This window comes from Schistocerca gregaria, chromosome 5, assembly GCF_023897955.1.
Source record: "Schistocerca gregaria isolate iqSchGreg1 chromosome 5, iqSchGreg1.2, whole genome shotgun sequence".
In the NCBI taxonomy this organism is placed as follows: Eukaryota; Metazoa; Arthropoda; class Insecta; order Orthoptera; family Acrididae; genus Schistocerca; species Schistocerca gregaria.
In genome coordinates, this window is record NC_064924.1 from 482,424,954 (window position 1) to 482,447,039 (window position 22,086).

General features: G+C 42.1%; 1 protein-coding gene and 1 non-coding gene across 2 annotated transcripts in view; both read right to left on the reverse strand.

The window, feature by feature from the left end:
- Positions 1–22,086, reverse strand: part of LOC126272036 (guanine nucleotide-binding protein G(o) subunit alpha) — a 929,986-nt gene that overhangs the window by 624,377 nt on the left and 283,523 nt on the right. The window lies entirely within an intron of this gene.
- Trnat-ugu (transfer RNA threonine (anticodon UGU)) lies at positions 17,863–17,936 on the reverse strand. Its single transcript has one exon. It is a non-coding gene; the product is annotated as a tRNA-Thr (tRNA).

The following is a 22,086-nucleotide window of genomic DNA, read 5'->3' on the forward strand; positions in this document are numbered from 1 at the left end:
CATCACTGGTTTTGCGTATCAGGTATACGGTATTCCGTTGGTTGGCTTGTGGAGACATGTGGCATTAGATGTCTCAGCACAGGTCGTGTAACTGGCGTAAATAACAGGCCAATGATATGCATACGCCGTGATGGCGCCGGATAGCAACACAGTTGGGTTCCATAGCATTTACATCAGGCGAATCTGGTTGCCGGAACACCAATCTGAGTTCAGTATAATGCTCCTCAAGCCACTGTAGCACGGTTCTGGCTCCGAGACACGGAAAATTATACTGCTGAAAGAGGAGCGGTCTACTGCCTGTCGAATCTCTGAAACAGTTCTGAAGCGAATGCCGCGAAGTGGTTCCTTCATCTTCGGAATCAAGTCAAATTCACAAGGGCTTAAGTCCGGGAAGTACGGTGGATGGTACAGTACTTCCCAGTCCCTTCGACCGAACAGAGCAGCCACAGCTTGCGCTGTATACGCCCGCGCATTGTCGTGCAAAATGGTGGGTGGGTTGAGCAGAAAGTCTCACCGCTTATTTCGCAAAGCTGGTCGCAAGTGATGCTCCAAAAACGAACAGTAATACTGTGCACTGACGGTCTGCCGTGGAGGAACGTCAGGAGCCGAGCGACCACTACGGTCGCAGGTTCGAATCCTGCCTCGGGCATGGATGTGTGTGATGTTAGTTAGGTTTAATTAGTCCTAAATTCTAGGCGACTGACGACCTCAGAAGCTAAGTCGCATAGTGCTCAGAGCCACTCGCACCATCTACTGAACAGGCTCTGGTAACGTTGTACTACGCCTTCCACATAGCTGGCAATGGGTTCAACACAGCGCTGGCGGCTACTTCGAAGGATAGTAACAGGTGTAAACATGTAACTCTTTTGTATCAGTTGTGAATAAATAGTTGCCACTATTTAAGTTCAAATGGTTCAAATTGCTCTGAGCACTATGAGACTCAACATTTGAGGTCATCAGTCCCCTAGAACTTAGAACTACTTAAACCTAACTAACCTAAGGACATCACACACATCCATGCCCGAGGCAGGATTCGAACCTGCGACCGTAGCGGTCACGCGGTTCCAAACTGAAGCGCCTAGAACCGCACGGCCACACCGGCCGGCACTATTTAAGTTCCAACCCTCGTATTTTATCCGGTGGGCTTATTCGCAAATATTGCACCGGCCGCTTACGGAGATTTGAGGTTTGGAGAAGACAAATTCTTTTGTCGAGGTTAATTCTGATTTTTAATTCCTTGCATTGATAAGTGGTATCTCAAAGCTGTTCCGTAGCTATAAAACTGATGTTGCGACTGCTTTTAAATACAGTCATGTTGTCGGAATATAGCGCGACCAACATTACCTTTGCCACTGAGCGATGGTGACCTTATACAGGTGACAGCTTGCCTGAATGACACACGGGATAAGTATGCTTTCCTTACGAGGCAGGGCACGTCGGAAGACATTAATGACAAGTTAGTGTGCCTTGTTTTGCTCATGCGTGGGGAACAGTTGGCACTCCTTGAAACGTCGGGCTTCTTCGAAAGCTGTCGATTGTTTACCAACTCTCCAGTTGCCAATTATGTCGTTGTTTTATTCGCATAACTTGTTTAGACTCAGTTACGTATCATTCTGAGCGTATTGAGCGTTTATACCGATAATTATCGTGTATATGTACCTCCAATGAATCAGGAATTTTATTGCTCCTTCACGATATATGCATTCACTACTAAATTTCGTCATAAATAACCCATCAAAATTTGAGAAGAACAGTGATGCCCTCAGCTACAGCAATAGAAGAAAAATTTACCTTCCGTTACGCATTATTGTAAGTGTTAGTGTATCACGAAGAAGATCAATGTGCAGCAACAAAATCTTTGATCATTTTCGCAATAACACCAAGTTCATGACAGGAAGGAAGAAAATTTATATCTAAACTAAAGTCGTTTCTCCTAAAACTCTCCCACTATTCTACAGACAAATTTTTAATTAAAACCTGTAGCATGAGTAACTTAATAAATAAAACATTTTTAGAAGAAAAAGGTCAAATGTTTCCCGAAATTATTTTTCTGAAAATAAGGAATAAAATAAATTAACGACTAATTTAACCCGCTTTTGAACCATGATAGAAATAATGTACAGCAGTTCTAACACTGAAGCAAGAATGTGGCTGACATTTCCTTGAAAACTCAAGTACTTAAATACCTATAACCATAAAAAAGAATCGCAGCAGCTGGAACACTCAAACGTTAGTTACGTGAAAACATCGCTAAGTAAAATACTCAATTAGATTGAGAATACGCTCTGATTTACGGTTGAAAATTATTCTATTTTATACATTTACGTTTTTATCAGGTGAGTTAGCGTGAAAAATGATGGCGACAGCACTCAAAAGGGAGACATTATTTCTAACACAGCACTCATTCTCTTTCCTGGTACTTGAAGGATTCTGTATAGGAAAATATCTGGAACGGTTTTGCACCTTCAATCACAGCCAGCTGCCCTGTCTACGATTCTGTGGATGCCAACCTGGTCCCTACCGTCCAACAGTGGGCGTTTCAGCTTTTATGGTGGGTGGCAGGCAGGAGGGGTTTTAAAAACGTTTTAATTACGTTTTCATACAATTTTGACAAAGTATTTGGCAAGTCATTATTACTAAATACTTTAACTTGCTGTACGTCTGCTTTATAAATTTTCTAATGTTTCTTACCTACTTCATAAATCACCGTTACTGTGGAACCGGTGGGCAGTTAGAAAATTTTACTACTAACTGAAACACAAAAGTCTGCTGTGGGTAAAAAAAGAGTTGACTACTCCTGCTCTACGTTATCCAGCAGACAAATGCGCTGTAGCACTCTAAAATTCTTTTATTGCAAGTTAAAAATGGAACTTCAAATTCTCAATCGCACCTTATTTGCTCTGCATGACATCGAACAAGGTGCGGTTGAGAATTTAAAGTTCCATTAAAAAAACTTTAAATTCTCATTATTTGCTCTGCATGACTTCTAACACTCCACCCCCCCCCCCCCCCCCCCCCCCCCCGGAACCATGGACCTTGCCGTTGGCCGTTGGTGGGGAGGCTTCCGTGCCTCAGTGATACAGATAGCCGTACTGTAGGTACAACCACAACGGAGGGGTATCTGTTGAGAGACCAGACAAACGTGTGGTTCCTGAAGAGGGGCAGCAGCCTTTTCAGTAGTTACAAGGGCAACAGTCTGGATGATTGACTGATCTGGCCTTATAACAATAACCAAAACGGCCTTACTGTGCTGGTACTGCGAACGGCTGAAAGCAAGGGGAAACTACGGCCGTAATTTTTCCCGAGGGCATGGAGCTTTACTGTATGATTAAATAATGATGGCGTCCTCTTTGGTAAAATATTCCGGAGGTAAAATAGTCTCCCACTCGGATCTCCGGGCGGGGACTACTCAAGAGGATGTCGTTATCAGGAGAGAGAAAACTGGCGTTCTACGGATCGGACCGTGGAATGTCAGATCCCTTAATCGGGCAGGTAGGCTAGAAAATTTAAAAAGGGAAATGGATAGATTAAAGTTAGATATAGTCGGAATTAGTGAAGTCCGGTGGCAGGAGGAACAAGACCTCTGGTCAGGTGACTACAGGGTTATAAACACAAAATCAAATAGGGGTAATGCAGGAGTAGGCTTAATAATGAATAAAAAAATAGGAGTGCGGGTAAGCTACTACAAACAGCATGGTGACGTATTATAGTGGCCAAGATAGACACGAAGCCCATGCCTACTACAGTAGTACAAGTTTATATGCCAAGTAGCTCAGCAGATGACGAAGAAATTGAAGAAATGTATGATGAGATAAAAGAAATTATTCAGATAGTGAAGGGAGATGAAAATTTAATAGTCATGGGTGACTGAAATTCGAGTGTAGGAAAAGGGAGAGAAGGAAACGTAGTAGGTGGGTATGTATTGAGGCTAAGAAATGAAAGAGGAAGCCGTCTGGTAGAATTTTGCACAGAGCATAACTTAATCATAGCTAACACTTGGTTCAAGAATTATAAAAGAAGGTTGTATACATGGAAGAATCCTGGAGATACTAAAAGGTTTCAGATAAATTATATAATGGTAAGACAGAGGTTTAGGAACCAGGTTTTAAATTGTAAGACACTTCCAGGGGCAGATGTGGACTCTGACCACAATCTATTTGTTATGACCTGTAGATTAAAACTGAAGAAACTGCAAAAAGGTGGGAATTTAAGGACATGGTACCTGGATAAACTGAAGGAACCATAGGTTGTACAGAGTTTCAGGGAGAGCATAAGGGAACAATTGTTAGGACTGGGGGAAATAAATACAGTAGAAGAAGAATGGGTAGCTTTGAGGGATGAGGTAGTGAAGGCAGCAGAGGATCAAGTAGGTAAAAAGACGAGGGCTAGTAGAAATCCTTGGGTAACAGAAGAAATACTGAATTTAATTGATGAAAGGAGAAAATATAAAAATGCAATAAATGAAGCAGGCAAAAAGGAATACAAACGTCTCAAAAATGAGATCGATAGGAAGTGCAAAATGGCTAAGCAGGGATGGCTAGAGGACAAATGTAAGGATGTAGAGGCTTATCTCACTAGGGGTAAGATAGATACTGCCTACAGGAAAATTAAAGAGACCTTCGGAGATAAGAGAACCACTCGTATGAACATCAAGAGCTCAGATAGAAACCCAGGTCTAAGCAAAGAAGGGAAAGCAGAAAGGTGGAAGGAGTATATAGAGGGTCTATACAAGGGCGATGTACTTGAGGACAATATTATGGAAATGGAAGAGGATGTAGATGAAGATGAAATGGGAGATACAGTACGATACTGCGTGAAGAGTTTGACAGAGCACTGAAAGACCTGAGTCGAAACAAGGCCCCCGGAGTAGACCATATTCCATTGGAACTGCTGACGGCCTTGGGAGAGCCAGTCCTGACAAAACTCTACCATCTGGTGAGCAAGATGTATGAAACAGGCAAAATACCCTCAGACTTCAAGAAGAATATAATAATTCCAATCCCAAAGGAAGCAGGTGTTGACAGATGTGAAAATTACAGAACTATCAGTTTAATAAGTCACAGCTGCAAAATACTAACACGAATTCTTTACAGACGAATGGAAAAACTAGTAGAAGCCGACCTCGGGGAAGATCGGTTTGGATTCCGTAGAAATACTGGAACACGTGAGGCAATACTGACCTTACGACTTACCTTGGAAGAAAGATTAAGGAAAGGCAAACCTACGTTTCTAGCATTTGTAGACTTAGAGAAAGCTTCTGACAATGTTGACTGGAATACTCTCTTTCAAATTCTAAAGGTGGCAGGGGTAAAATACAGGGAGCGAAAGGCTATTTACAATTTGTACAGAAACCAGATGGCAGTCATAAGAGTCGAGGGACATGAAAGGGAAGCAGTGGTTGGGAAGGGAGTAAGACAGGGTTGTAGCCTCTCCCCGATGTTATTCAATCTGTATATTGAGCAAGCAGTAAAGGAAACAAAAGAAAAATTCGGAGTAGGTATTAAAATCCATGGAGAAGAAATATAAACTTTGAGGTTCGCCGATGAAATTGTCATTCTGTCAGAGACAGCAAAGGACTTGGAAAAGCAGTTGAACGGAATGGACAGTGTCTGGAAAGGAGGATATAAGATGAACATCAACAAAAGCAAAACGAGGATAATGGAATGCAGTCGAATTAAGTCGGGTGATGCTGAGGGAATTAGATTAGGAAATGAGACACTTAAAGTAGTAAAGGAGTATTGCTATTTGGGGAGCAAAATAACTGATGATGGTCGAAGTAGAGAGGATATAAAATGTAGACTTCGAGCATCATTGCAGATCGCATCAAATGTTTCTTTAATATGTCTTGCTTCTCACTTTTACAAAGACATTTCATAAAACATTTGACCGTTTACTTCAAATTTTTTTTTTTTATGTTTTGCTCAGAAAACATTAAATATATCGTGTTTAAATATCGGTCACTACTGTATTATTATTAGGAATATGTTGACCAAGAGAAAGCAAATGTGTCGATTGAGAATTTAAAGGTTAATTTTCAACTTGGAATTTTAAAGATTACTACAGAATATTTTTTTCTCAAGTGCCGTGATTACATTCAACCGGGCGGGCATTCCGATACTACCCACAGAACAAGCTAGTCCTGCAAAGCAGCCGAGATGTCAGCCGTTACCCACCTGTTCCACTTGCAGCCTGAGGCCTACCGGACAGACAGACAAGAAAGCGAGTTAATATTGTATAGTCATTCAGTTCTGTGTTATGTTTAAAATTTCAACTCTCTACCTCATCAGGAAGTACGTCTGAAATCATCTGCAAAATTTGTACTGAACACCCAGACAGACAAGACAGCTATCTAAAACGTGTTGCAAAAGAAATGTATAGTGCTAGAGTAGAATCCATGTCATCTCCAATAGTATCGACATTCTTAGGTCCAATGAAAAAGAGCGATTTATCATCACGAGCCTACAGCCTCGTTTCCTAAACCGTTTCGAAACAGTAGTAATGGGAGAATAGGGTAGTGCGTTTGTGTTCGCAACTATAACAACAACTGCCGTCAGCTTTCCACGGATGCACCCTGTATGGATGTGAAATTCTTGACTGGAAAGGTGAAGAAATATCCTGAAATGTGGAACACGTCTCGCAAGGAGTATCCTGGTACGATTAAGGGACAGTGCTGCATGGTTTGAAGTTATGCAAAGTTTTGTGAGGATTTTAACAAGAAACCGGATCAGGAGAGAAACGGTATAGGCAAGTATTAATCGAGCGAGGTGGCGCACTGGTAGCACACTGGACGCGCATTCGGGAGGACGACGGTTCAATCCCGCGTCCGGCCATCCTGATTTAGGTTTTCCGTGATTTCCCTAAATCACTCCCGGCAAATGCTGGGATGGTTCCTCTGAAAGGGCACGGCCGACTTCCTTCCTCATCCTTCCCTAATCCGATGAGACTGTTTGGTCTCTTACCCCAAACAACCAACCAACCTATTATTTTCTGTTTGATTTATGATGGCGGCGCTTATACTGGAATGTGGCCATTCAAAACTTGAAAAAGCCATATTCAACAGATTATTTGCTCCCTGGTGGGAGCCATTTCATCTGAAGTTTCAAAATTTCAGTAAATAATAACAGTTGGAAACATATTCCGCTATGTCAGCTGGTACTGTATAAGCTCTGCTTTATTGCAGAGATGAGAAAAACAGACTGGTTAAAACCGATACCTGCAAGTTAGTACTGAATAACCGGTATTTTTCGGTATTCGTTGGTGTCGTTATAACAGGTGCCTTTTATTTTTTTTAATACCAATAACCGAAAGAAAAACAGAAACATCAATTAGGCACAGCAGCAATGTTAAAATTTTTCGTTTATAAATAAATCTTTTTCAAGGAACGAGCAATTTTTATTTGTAAAATCTGCACTGATATAAAAATATTGCGTTATTACAGAAAATGGGAAAGGCGATCAGTGCTACTTTAATAACAATGCCGACACAAATGAGCGACAGTGGTGTAACAATTGGTGCACCATTGCTGAGATAATGGTGTCTGTGTTATCGTGTGTCGTGGCGTAAGGTACGTGTATACGTGCAGACCCATCTGGTCTATACAATTAGTTTCTTGCCGTCGTTGCCTAGCGTGGAAATATTTTTACAGAGTGACGTAGCAATGAAGCACAGTGATTCATTTACTTTAAATGATTAAAAATGTGTATACCATATTTTCGAAATAATAAAAGAGGAAGGAAGTTATAGTAACAGTAATATACTAAAAACTTAATTGCAATTCATTCACACCATACAATAAAAAAAGAAAGTAGCTGATCTGCTGCCTGTGTCTAAGCCTTTACCTGCTTGTAGCCCTTGAAAACGGCAAATTTAACCCGAAAAACAAAGTTTTTCATCTTCAGTTTCCACTCCTTTGCACTGGCAATGCCCAAATAGGCCCAAATAGTGGAATGATTTCCAATTAGAACACGATTTTTGAGCAGTGTTTCAAAAAATTAGAATCAATAAGAGAATACTGCTGATTTTTAGGCGAACCTACGTTTCTAGCATTGGTAGACTTAGGGAAAGCTTTTTACAATGTTGACTGGAATACTCTCTTTCAAATTCTGAAGGTGCCAGGGGTAAAATACAGGGAACGAAAGGCTATTTACAATTTGTACAGAAACCAGATGGCAGTTATAAGAGTCGAGGGACATGAAAGGGAAGCAGTGGTTCTCCCCGATGTTATTCAATCTGTATATTGAGCAAGCAGTAGAGGAAACAAAAGAAAAGTTCGGAGTAGGAATTAAAATCCATGGAGAAGAAATAAAAATTTGAGGTTCGCCGATGACATTGTAATTCTGTCAGAGACAGCAAAGGACCTGGAAAAGCAGCTGAACGGAAAGGACAGTGTCTTGAAAGGAGGATATAAAATGAACATCAACAGAAGCATAACGTGGGTAATGGAATGTAGTCGAATCAAATCGCCTGATGCTGCGGGAATTAGATTAGGAAATGAGAGGCTTAAAGTAGTAAATGAGTTTTGCTATTTGGGGAGCAAAATAACTGATGATGGTCGAAGTAGAGAGAATATAAAATGTATACTGACAATGGTAAGGAAAGCGTTTCTGAAGCAGAAGAGGCTTGCACAGGACAGAGTAGCACGGAGAGCTGCATCAAACCAGTCTCTTGACTGAAGACCACAACAACAACAACTTCAGCCGGTAAAAACAGAACCCTTGTAGTATCGCTTTGTTGTCCGTGTGTGTGGCTTACTGTTAAAACATTTTTCTCAGGAACGAGTAGACGATCAAGTTGACACTTATATAAAGTACTAGGTCCTACGGTCCCTTTGGCGAGGTGAAAAAGGGAAGCTTCTGAGTCAATGCAGTCAAAAAATACGGCCAATGAGAAACACAGAAGTATATATCCTCGGAGTAACGAAGCAGCTTAAATCTCTTAATAAAGGCAAGGCCTCCGGTCCAGTTTGTATACCAGTCAGGTTCCTCTCAGAGTATACTGATAAAATAGCTCCATATTTAGCAATTACATACAACCACTCGCCCACAGAAAGATCCGTACCTAAAGACTGGAAAATTGCTCAAGTCGCACCAATACCCAAAAAGGGAAGTAGGAGTAATCCGCTGAATTACAGGCCTACATCACTAACGTCGATTTAGAACATGTACTATATTCGAACATTATGAAGTACCTCGAAGAAAACGATTTATTGACACATAATCAGTACGGTTTCAGAAAATATCGTTCTTTTGAAACACAACTAGCTCTTTATACTCATGAAGTAATAAGTGCTATCGACAGGGGATGTCAAATTCATTCCATATTTCTAGATTTCCAGAAGGCTTTTGACACCGTTCCTCACATAGCGTCTTCTAGCCAAACTACGTGCCTACGGAGTATTGCCTCAGTCGTGCGACTGGATTCGTGATTTCCTGTCAGAAAGGTCACAGTTCGTAGTAATATACGGGAAGTCATCGAGTAAAACAGAACTAATATCCGGCGTTCCTCAAGGAAGTGTTATAGGCCCTGTATTGTTCCTGATCTATATTAACGACATAGGAGACAATCTCAGTAGCCGTCTTAGATTGTTTGCAGATGATGCTGTCATTTACCGTCTTGTAGTCATCAGATGATCAAAACGACTTGCAAAACGATTTAGATAAGATATCTGTAGGGTGCGAAAAGTGGCAATTGGCCCTGAATAAGAAAAAGTTCGAAGTTATTCACAAGAGTACTAAAAAAATCAGCTAAATTTCAATTACGCGGTAAGTCACACAAATCTGAAGGCTGTAAATTCAACTAAATACTTAGGGATTACAATTACAAATAACCTAAATTGGAACGATCACATAAATAATATTGTGGGTAGAGCAAACCAAAGACTGCGATTCATTGGCAGAAAACTTAGAAGGTGTAACAGGTCTACTAAAGAGACTGCTTACACTACGCTTGTCTTTCCTATTCTGGAGTACTGCTGTGTGGGGTGGCATCCGCATCAGATGGGACTGACAGATGACATCGAAAAAGTACAAAGAAGGGCAGCTCGTTTTGTATTATCGCGAAATAGGGAAGATAGTGTCACATACATTCTACGTGAATTGCAGGGGTAATCAAATCGTTGCGACGGGATCTTCTTATGTAATTTCAATCATCAGTTTTCTCCTCTGATTGCGAAAATATTCTGTTGGCACCCACCTACATAGGGAGAAATGACCATCACGATAAAATAAGAGAAATCAGGGCTCGCACAGAAAAATTTATGTTCTCGTTTTTCCCGCGTGCCGTTCGAAAGTGGAACGGTGGAGGGACAGCTTGAAGGCGGTTCATTGAACGCTCTGCCAGGCACTTTGTTGTGAATAGCAGAGTAATCACGTAGATGCAGATGTCACGTAGAAGTAGATTTTTTTGATACTCTCAAACCCACTCGTCGAAACCTATGGGTTACATTCCGTTGGCTTAGATTCAGCCGACCTAATTGGCCGAGCGGTTCTAGGCGCTACAGTCTGGAACGGCGTGACCGCTACGGTCGCAGGTTCGAATCTTGTTTCGGGCATGGATGTCTGTGATGCCCTTAGATTAGTTAGATTTAAGTAGTTCTACGTTTTAGGGGACTGATGACCTCAGAAGTTAAGTCCCAAAGTGCTCAGAGCCATTTGAACCATTTGCGCCTAGATTCATGTAATTTGGAAAACAGAAAGGTTTCGCAGTAAGAGTACAGGAAAAAATCCGAAAACTATTAATCTATAATTATATCACAAGAAAAAACATATTTCTTTTGTCATTTGTTATCCGACGTCAAATTTGAAATTAAAACAGTCACTATTTCTGCATTCAGGTGGCAAGGATAAAAGTCAAACATGAGTCAAGGAATGATTTTGTTCCTCGTATGATGCATTTCGGAATTTATCCATCATCGTACATCCCGGAATGATTACTGCGCATAGATATGGTGTGGCTGCTATAACCGCCATTCCCATTTCATTGTATGGCAGCAACATCCAACAACTTTAGAAGTCGTTTAACAACAGAAAATACCATATTTTCTCTTCTTTGTGAGGTACTGGATGGGTTAAATAGAAGGTTTCGAACGCTAGCCATATTTTTGACTTAACTAAGCTGTTTGATTGTGTTGATCACAAAATATTGCTCCAGATGTTGGAATATTACTGAATAGGGGGTGAAGCTCACAATTGGTTCACCTCTTACTTTAACAACATACAGTAAAAGGTCATTATTCACAGTGTTGGGAATGGCTGTGATGTGGGTCAGATGGGGGCGCCCCAGGGATTTGTATACATGATATGCCTTCTAGTATTACAGGTAACTCTAAAATATTTCTGTTTGCTGATGACAAATGGTTCAAATGGCTCTGAGCACTATGGGACTTAACTGCTGAGGTCATCGGTCCCCTAGAACTTGGAACTACTTAAACCTAACTAACCTAAGGACATCACACACATCCATGCCCAAGGCAGGATTCGAACCTGCGAACATAGCAGTCGCTCGGCTCCAGACTGTAGCGCATAGAACCGCACGGCCACTCCGGCCGGCTTTGCTGATGACACTAGCTAGCTTGGTAGTAAAGGATGTTGTGTGCAACATTGGATCGGTTTCAAAGAGTGTAGTTGATGACACAAGTTGATGGCTTGTAGAAAATAAACTAACGCTAAATCACAGTAAGACTCAGTTTTACAGTTTATAACGCACAATTCAACAAAACCCAAACTTTTAATTTCACCGAATGGACAAATGATTAATGAAACTGAACACATCAAATTTCTAGGTGTTCAGATAGATAGTAAACTGTCGGGGAAAGCCCACGTTCAGGATCTTGTTCAAAGACATAATGCTGCCATTTCTACTATTCGATCAGTATCTGAAGTAAGTGATCGTTCAACACGAAAATTAGTCTACTTTGCTTATTTTCATTCGCTTATGTCGTATGGTATTATACTTTGGGGTAACACTTCTCATTCTAAAAGGTTTTTTTGGCTCAGAAATTTGTGGCTCGGGGGGTATGTGGAACCTCTTGTCGACCCCTGTTCACTGGTCTGGATATTTGACACTGGCTTCTCAGTATATATATTCATTACTGTCGTTTCTTGTTAACAATATCAGCTTGTTCCCAAGAATAAGCAGCTTTCACTCAGTTAATACTCGGCAAAAATCGTTCCTTAACTCTTGTGCAGGAAGGTATGCAGTACACCGCTGCATCCATTTTCAATAAACTACCACAAGAATTCAAAAATCTTAGCAGTAATCCACACCCTTTCAAATTGAAACTGAAGGCTTTCCTCATGGGTCACTCATATTCTGTCGAGGAGCTCCTTGTAAAATAAAGCTGATTCTTACGTTATATTGTTGACTATGTTTACCTAAATTTATGCCTTGACATTTTTCTGTGTTCATAAAGATTTTATTTTTATGTGTTATTATTTTTATGTAGTAACTTCATGTACTGACACGTTCTATGACCTTGGAGATTTGCTCCTCAATTTGGTCCTACTGAACTTGATTTGTAAGTAAATAAATAAAAAATTCGCTGCTTTCTTCTAGCTACATCCATTCCGGTAGCCTTAGAATCAAGTACCGCAGCATCGCTGCAGTGACGGCGTATGTGTACTGACAAGGGAACCTCCCCATCGCACCTCCTCAGATTTAGTTATAACTTGGCACAGTCGATAGGCCTTGAAAAACTAAACAGAGATCAATCGAGAAAACAAGAAGAAGTTGTATGGAACTATGAAAAAAATAAGCAAAATATACAAAGTAAGTAGGCCATGTGCAACATAGGCAACATCAAGGATAATGTGAGCTCAGGAGCACCGTGGTCCCGTGGTTAGCGTGAGCAGCTACAGAACGAGAGTTCAAGTCTTCTCTTGAGTGAAAAGTTTAATTTTTTAAATTCAGACAGTTATTATCTGTCTGTCCGTCCGTCCGATGCGAGGTAACTGCGTCATAGTATGGGGACGCTACACCTAAACAAACATCGAAACACACGACGTCTTCTCTGCCTCGTGATGGCTGGGTGTTGTGTGTTGTCCTTAGGTTAGTTAGGTTTAAGTAGTTCTAAGTTCTAGGGGACTGATGACCATAGATGTTAAGTCCCATAGTGCTCAGAGCCATTTGAACCACACAACGTCAGTCGACTACAGAGCGGGGGAAGAGAGAGTATTTTTGCTAACGAGGCTCCCTGGCTGGCAGTTGACTGTTCGCTACTTTGGACGACAGCGCATTAAATACGTGAGATGTATTCCGTGGGCAATATGAATCCAGCAAATATAGCTCGCTACTTCAATAACAAGGTCAATGAATATTTTCCGAACTGTAAGGAATCGGAAAGTTCATTAAGGGAGCGAACGATTGTCGAGCATTTATATGATTATTTCCTACATTTGTTGATAAACAGTACGCGTGGTGATGGCTGTACCTTGCTGATTGCTGCGGTGCTGTATGTACCAGATGATGAGATTGTTGACGATCCGTACGAAGAACACGAAGAGGAAATACTGCGACTTCATTCTGATGGTATTTCTTTGGGTTGCATGAAGGAAATGCTCCAATACAGGTCACTTGTCCAAACCAATTAAAAGACGCAAATATAGATTATGGAGTGAAGTAACAAATAAATTTAAGAAATTTAAAGGGATGGATGAAAAAATATTGGAAAGAAATCGTGGAACCTGACGACAGAAGTTCAGTGAAGTAGAAAACCATGTATACTGACAATTTATTAAAACCAGAAATGAATTAAATGCAGTGCATGATACAGACCTACAGATCTGGGGACTGCATTACGCTAAACAAATCGGCCTGGACTTCAAGGCTTCATCTCATTGGCTTGTCACGTTCAAAAGAAAATACAAAATTACGAGCAGGAAGATTACGAAATATGTAAGCATGAACTACGCGAATAAACTGGAAGAACTTTTAGAGTGTTCGAAGACGTTTGTTACAGAAACTAACGTCAGATTCCAACAGTATGAAGACGCATATATTATCAACACAGATCAGTCCGGTTTTCACAATGAAATGAAATCGACCCGCACGTTATCGTTAGTTGGAGAAGGCGACACGGAATGTACTGTAGACCAGCTGCATGCCACTTCACATAGTTATACCAAACAATATGCTCTGAACAAAGCAGGATTTCTTTTACCTACATTTTATTTATGTTTGCAAGAAAAAAATGGTGTATTTGGACCGCAAGTTCAGCAACAGGTGAATAGGGTACTAGCGCAAACGCTGAATGTCATTGTGAATTGCAGTGCGTCAGGAAAAATAGAGAAAAGAGTTGAAATACTTTAATGAACGTGTGATTGCTCCTTACGCGGACAAAGATTTTGCCTTACTCCTTAACAGCTATGCAGGACAGAAGTATCAGGCATTGTACAATTTTAGTGTAGGAGTAGACGTGATTACCATTCTTCCAGGTTGTACACCTCTTTTGCAACCATTAGATGTGTTTGGTTTTCGGCAAGTGAAATACTTTGCGAAAAGATTCTATGATTTTGCGAAGCTGCACAGGTACACAGAGCAGTATTGTTTACATGATCGTGTGTCAATTATCAAAGTTCAGGCACTCACACATAATCAACCTCGCTCTCCAAAATTCCAGGACATGTTCAGATTTGCTTGGACATATGCAGGATTCGACGGTCTACAAACGAAAAAATTTGAAAACGTTAAAAACATATGTTTTGACAGAGCACAGGGAAAACTGTGCGACTGTGAAACTGTTGCATTCATTTGTTGTAGTTTATGTGACAAACTCGCATGCTTTCATCACTTTTTTTTTGGGGAGTGATCATCACATCCACAAGAAAACCTAAATCGGGCCAGGTAGAGGAATCTTTTTACCCATTCGCCAAGTGTACAAGTTAGGTGGGTCGACAACATATTCCTGTCATGTAACGCACATGCCGTAACCAGTGTCGTTTAGAATATATCAGACGTGTTTTCCTGTGGAAGAAACGGTTGACCTAAGTCCTTGGGGTCAAATGTTTTCGTTTCCCACTGGAGAGGCACGTCCTTTCGTCTACTAATCGCACGGTTTTGCGGTGAGGTGGCAAAACACAGACACTAAACTTATTACAGTGAACAGAGACGTCAATGAACGAACGGACAGACCACAACTTTGCGAAAATAAAGAAAGTAAACTTTTCACTCGAGCGAAGACTTGAACCAAGGACCTCTCGTTGCGCAGCTGCTCACGCTAATCACGGGACCACGGCGCTCCTGAGCTCACATTATCCTTGATGTTGCCTATGTTGCACATGGCCTACTCAGTTTGTATATTTTGCTTATTTTTTTCGTAGTTCCACACAACTTCTTCATTTTTTCTCGATTGATCTGTGTTCAGTTTTTCAAGGCGTGTCCGCTGTGCCAAATTATAACTAAATCTGAGGGGGGTGCGATGGGGAGGTTCCCTTGTGAGTAGATTTCTTAGGCTGCGAGCACGCACGGTTGCTGCTCGCTCACATGCACCGAGCCTCAGTGTACTGGCGGAGGCGGCAGCGCGCGCATCTCGGCGTTGCAGCCGGCGGCGGCGGCGGCGCCGGCGCCTGCTTCCATTAGGAGGAACCAGGCCACGCGTGACGTCAGCGCGCGGTCACGTGGCCGGCACGCAGGAGCGCGCGGCGGGGCGCCTCATGCTTCGAGAGGGCCTGCCTGACCTTGCCCGCCGCGTTGCGAAAGAACAGAGCGCGCTGTGGCGACTGCCCACTCGGGGCGCGTGTTCTGATCAGGGGAGGAACGTTGCCCATGACGAAAGGCGACAGACACCAAACACGACTAAAGGCAGCACGCTCAGCTCACGAGGAACTGCCCGCCTTCTGCGGTTCTCCTCGAGGTCTCGCTGCCTCTTAAGGTGGACGTTGTTGGTTCGAGTCCCGCGAACCACGTCCCTGATCTCTGCCGTAATTACAAATTTCGGGCTCAGCAGCGCCATTGGCCGAACTACAATTCTCTGATACCCAAACCTCCAGATGTCACGGAGTCAGACCGGTACCAAGCGTTGTATTAGGTTGGTGCATAAGTTTGCAGCGTTTTGCTTTGCGTGTTGACATTCCGGCTGCTATGGGTTCATTTATCGATTCTGATTTTTTATTTGTAGTTCACTATTGCAATTCTAAAGGTGGCAGGGGCAAAATACAGGGAGCGAAAGGCTATTGACAATTTGTACAGAAACCAGATGGTAGTTATAAGAGTCGAGGGGCATGAAAGGGAAGCAGTGGTTGGGAAGAGAGTGAGACAGGGTTGTAGCCTCTCCCCGATGTTATTTAATCCGTATATTGAGCAAAGAGTAAAGGAAACAAAAGAAAAATTCGGAGAAGGTATTAAAATCCATGGAGAAGAAATAAAAATTTTGAGGTTCGCCGATGACATTGTAATTCTGTCAGAGACAACAAAGGACTTGGAAGAGCAGTTGAACGGAATGGATAGTGTCTGGAAAGGAGGATATAAGATGAACATCAACAAAAGCAAAACGAGGATAATGGAATGTAGTCGAATTAAATCGGGTGATGCTGAGGGAATTAGATTAGGAAATGAGACGCTTAAAGTAGAAAAGGAGTTTTGCTATTTGGGGAGCAAAATAACTGATGATGGTCAAAGTAGAGAGGATATAAAATGTAGACTGGCAATGGCAAGGAAAGTGATTCTGAAGAAGAGAAATTTGTTAACATCGAGTATAGATTTAAGTGTCAGGAAGTATTTTTTGAAAGTATTTGTATGGAGTGTAGCCATGTATGGAAGTGAAACATGGACGATAAATAGTTTGGACAAGAAGAGAAAAGAAGCTTTCGGAATGTGGTGCTACAGCAGAATGCTGAAGCTTAGATGGGTAGATCACATAACTAATGAGGAGGTATTGAATAGAATTGGGGAGGAGAGAAATTTGTGGCACAACTTGACAAGAAGAAGGGACGGGTTGGTAGGACATGTTCTGAGGCATCAAGGGATCACAAATTTAGCTCTAAGCTAGTTAATACCAGTGCCTAACAATTTTAATTGCATCTTGCAGCACTGAAGATGGTCACTAAGTGACCGAAAATCGATTTTACGGATAATAAAACAAAAAAATATGACCTACGCTGTTTCTCCTTCCAATTATATCCATGATTTGGTCGTGGTGCACAGAACACTCCATGGAGTCGACAATCGATTCCGACTACTGTTTACAGGGGCATGGTGAGTATGAAAAACAGTGCCATCTATCTGTCTCACTGTGAAGTGTAGTGCAGCATTCCATAAAAGTTACTTGACCTGCCACTATGATGTGAAACTTACTTTTTGTAGTCGCTTTGTAATTGTTTAAAAGGGCAATTTTTTTCTAAAAGCAAGTTGGCTTTGCTCAGGTTTCCAGTACACCATATTATTCCCCACTCTTTTGGCTAGAAAACCCTGTTTTTCACCTAGCGAGGTGGCGCAGTGGTTAGCACACTGGACTCTCATTCGGGAGAACGACGGTTCAATCCCTCGTCCGGCCGTCCTGATTTAGGTTTTCCGTGATTTCGCCAAATCGATTCAGGTTAATGCCGGGATGGTTCCTTTGAAAGGGCACGGTCGTCTTCATTCCCCGTCCTTACCTAATCCGATGAGACCGATGACCTCGCTGTTTGGTCCCCTCCCCCCCAAATCAACTCAACCCAACCCCCAACCCCCTGTTTTTCAACAAAGTCTCCGTTCATTGCGACGATTTTAGGTCGTCTTACTGGGAGGGCCCGTATGCCCGCATGATTCTTGTTAGTCGACGTCAAAGCTAACCTCTTGCTATCAAGATCGTAACTGTTCTCGAAAGAACAGATATCATTCATGACCATGCAGCTTCTATAGAATAAATGATAATCAGTTGAAACCCTCGGCTGCCCCGACCGGGAATCGAACCCAGGATCTCCTGCTTACATGGCAGACGCTCTAACCGTCTGAGCTACCGAGGACACAGATGAATACCGCGTCTGCAGAGACTTATCCCTTGCGCACAGGTTTCCCGAACTGTTACGGTAATCGTCAACTTAGTGTGCGCGAGTAATGAGTGGATGGGCAAGTATCTATTAGGTACATTACGTATGTAGACTGTGGACAGTTGGGAATGTGGGTCTCACGGGAGGCGTGCAAGGGATAAGTCCCTGCAGGCGCGCTATTCGTCTGTACCCTCGGTGGCTCAGATGGATAGAGCGTCTGCCATGTAAGTAGGAGATCCTGGGTTCGATTCCCGATCGTGGCACACCTTTTCAGCTGTCCCCACCTGAGGGTTTTAATTAATTATCATTTAACTTCTTGCTGCATCAATAACCTCCCCACCTTCCATGTACTGCTTCCCGCGGAGTGCATCCTTCATTGGGCCAAACAGATGGAGTTGGAAGATGTGAGATCCAGGCTGTAGGATGTGAGGCCTTAAGTTGTCATGGAGAAGTTCCTTTGTATTTTTGTGGCGACTGACACGCTGAAGTCGTATCTTCAGTTTCCTGAGAGTAACACATTTCGTTTCAGAGTTGATCTCTGTATCATGGAGGATATCTTCAGAGTCTCCGCAGACGGCCGCCATTATTTTATCGGCTGACGGTGCGGCTTTGAACTTTTTCTTTGTAGGAAAGGTCGTGTACCGCGGCTACATGGATTGCCGTTTTGTTTCCTGTACAAACTGATGAAGCCAAGTATCGACGTTTGTGATCATGTTCGACAAAAAAATTGTTACTATCTGCCTGGTAACGTGCAAGGTGGAACAGCAGAAATGGTCCTGCGTTGCTCTTTGCGGCATTTTGTTCGGCAGCGAGGAGCCTGGCGGACGAGTGTGTCAGCACTACGTCCAGTTGAGTAGCGACTTGTTCAATTGTGATCCGTCGATCGCCTCGAATGAGAGTGTCCGCACGTTCCAGGTTCGCAGGACTCACAGCTCTATGCGGCCGTACGGCACGTGGGCGATCGCACGATTTGCGTGACATTGTTGCGATGATGAGAGGCACTCCACCCAATGGTTCACCGTGCTTTCGTTCTCAGCTAGGTCGTCGTAGACACGCTGTAAGCGCCTGTTAATATCTGCCATGCTCTGGTTTTCCTCTAATGGAAACTCAGTGACAGCTCTCTGCTCGGAACGCGCTTCCGTTAACGACGCCATTTTGAAGGCTACGTATAGCTCAGTCACCTATGGGTACTTAAACAAACTATAGGGCCTAAAGTGGGAATATTGCACGACGTCCCACAAAAAATTCTTCATTTCTTCAACCGAAACAGGTCGAGAAAGAAAGTGTTTCATTACTTACTGAAAGCTTCTCGTAGGTTAAACGTGAAGAGAGCCAGGATGACCGCTGCCACCGAACCCCTCCCTCTACTGGAGCAATGTTAACAGCGGCAAAAACATCAGGAGATGTGGAAAAACGGAAGAGAAGACAATCGAGGCTTTTCAGATGTGGTGTTACAGAAGGACGCTAAGAATTACGTGCATTGGTGAGATACGATGAAGTTCTCCATGCAGTCGGTGAGTAAAGAAACATGCGGTAAACTGTGATTGGAAGGGGACAGGAACTATTTGATTGGGAAGTGAAAAAAAGAGGGTGCAGATATCGTCCATCAATTTACGCTAGAAAGAGAAAGTGCTAAGTACAAAAAGACTAAGTTTGCCACGGTGCCATACGTAGCCGCAGTCTCAGATAAAATCGCACAGGGTTTCAAGAAAACCGACGCAGAGATCAGTTTTTGAAACTTCCTGACAGATTAAAACTGTGTGCCGGACCGAGACTCGAACTAGGTACCTTTGCCGTTCGCGAGCAAGTGCGGTCCGGCACACAGTTTTAATCTGCCAGGAAGTTTCATATCAGCGCACACTCCGCTGCAAAGTGAAAGTCTCATTCTCGAGATCAGTTTTCACACAGACAATACATTAGCCAAGAAATACAGAATAGCACTGGTACAACCAACCAATTTGCAATATCAGGGGTATGTAGAATAGATCGTGGTGCATCGGCGACAGGTTTAAAGAACGTATCAGGCAAACAAAGGTCTCTAACTTCTGTAAACATTTGACTGAGAATAAACATATGGTGAGCAACATAGATTCGGCCCTTGCAATACTGCATATAGTGCCCAAAAGTAGAATCATGAACATTTTCGAAGAAATAGAAATTTCCAGCTACATTAAAAATAATGCTGACGGTTTACTTAACGATAAAACTGATTTAAGAAATAGAAGGTTTTCACATAATCTCTACATATTCTGTTTTACGTGTAAATCACAGAAAGTAACATAGCATAAGGACGCAATACCTTTTTCATCTAATGTGGGTTTACTGCCTATTATTATGTATAGAAACGAGCGTACGTTGATTTCATAATATGTATGGTGCTTACAACGTTTTTATTTGGTAACATGGAAGAATTATATGCGCTACCACTTTTCACTTTCATCCATATTTCATTTATTTTTTAGAATCTCTTAAGTGATATATTTTGCTAGCTCTTCGTAAATGCTACGTAACAACTTTTATCAGTGGTCCCGATGTTTTCTATAGTATTGCAGTTATTATACATGATAACGAAGAAGTAGCCGGCCAGTGTGACCTAGAGGTTCTAGGCGCTTCAGTCTGGAACCGCGTCACCGCCACGGTCGGAGGTTTGAATCCTCTCTCGGACATGGGTGTGTGTGATGTTCTTAGGTTGGTTAGGTTTAAGTTCTAGGGGACTGATGACCTCAGATGGTAAGTCCCGTAAGGCTTAGAGCCATCTGAACCATTTTAACGAAGGGGTATCAAACGTACACAATTTATTTTTGTAAATTAATTTTTATCCTCTTCATTTCGTTTTATCCTGAGACTATGTCCTATCGTATGTAAACTGTTTTAGGAGCGTATCATATTATTGCATAATTACTTTTTACACTTTCATTGAAAACGTTTTAAGGACTTTGGTATTTATTGTCATCTGCTTTTACATATCTACATTATCATTTTAGCGCTTTGTAACAAGTTGTATCCAGTATTTACGAGGCAGCGTCTTGCGATGTATTGTCCAAAGTTGATGTGGTGTCCTGTTGGCTGTATCATTGGAGTACATCTTGCGCCTTCTATGTTTTTTTCATCAGGTGCAATGGATACGAAACAAAGTATCAAGAAAAATTATTGTTGCCGTTTTCTGAATTAGTACTCTGGGCAGTGTGAGACCCATAGAATAGATAACATTCGTATTTTTAGGCTACTCTGTTATAAAGAAATTTTGCTACCCAGCCAGCTTGCGCCTGTATCATAACCAAGAACGCTGAATGTTGTCAACAGATGTAAAAAGATGTTACGTTGTTTGTGTAGTTCTGTACATACGATTACACTCTGTGCATCATTTTTGTATTCTTTTACCTTTTGTAGTATCTGCTGAAAATGGCCCAAAGATAGGGTTGCCATATCTGACTGTGACCTCGTCGAGACACTCGGATATGGTGGTTTCGAAATGAAATAAAAGTTTATTTAATATAATTACTTGCTGCGGTAGCACTAGTTATCACACCATGTTTTTCGGAAGATTTCAGCTTTTTCAGCAAGTCTTTTTTCACTTTTACGTATTTATAAGACTCCATCCATGTCAGCTTGCAGTTAAACTGGCACTGTTAAGACTGATTCTACAGTCCTTGTCAGCAGTCGACTTCTATCTTCAGTCCACTGGGCCGACAACAGCGAAAATTCTCTTTCCACGGTGCCGTTTTTTGCGAGAATTGAAAACAATTACTCGAGTAACTTTAGCAGTAGGCATTTGCGTTCGAGATTTTCGGTTTTCTCAAGAAAGTAAATCCACATTTCTTCCACGGAGAGCCGGCCGCTGTGGCCGAGCGGCTCTACGCGCTTCAGTCCAGAACCGCTCTGCTGCAGCGGTCGCAGGTTCGAATCCTGCCTCGAGCACGGATGTGTGTGCTGTCCTTGGGTTAGTTAAGTTTAAGTAGTTCTAAGCCTAGGGGACTGATGACCTCAGATGTTAACTCCCATATTGCTTGGAGCCATTTGAACGCATTTGAACTTCCACCGAGTGTTTAGACTTACATTCTTCCAAGTCACGCTTGATTTCTAAAAAGCTCTTCAAATACATATATTCCTGAAAACAATTGTCGCT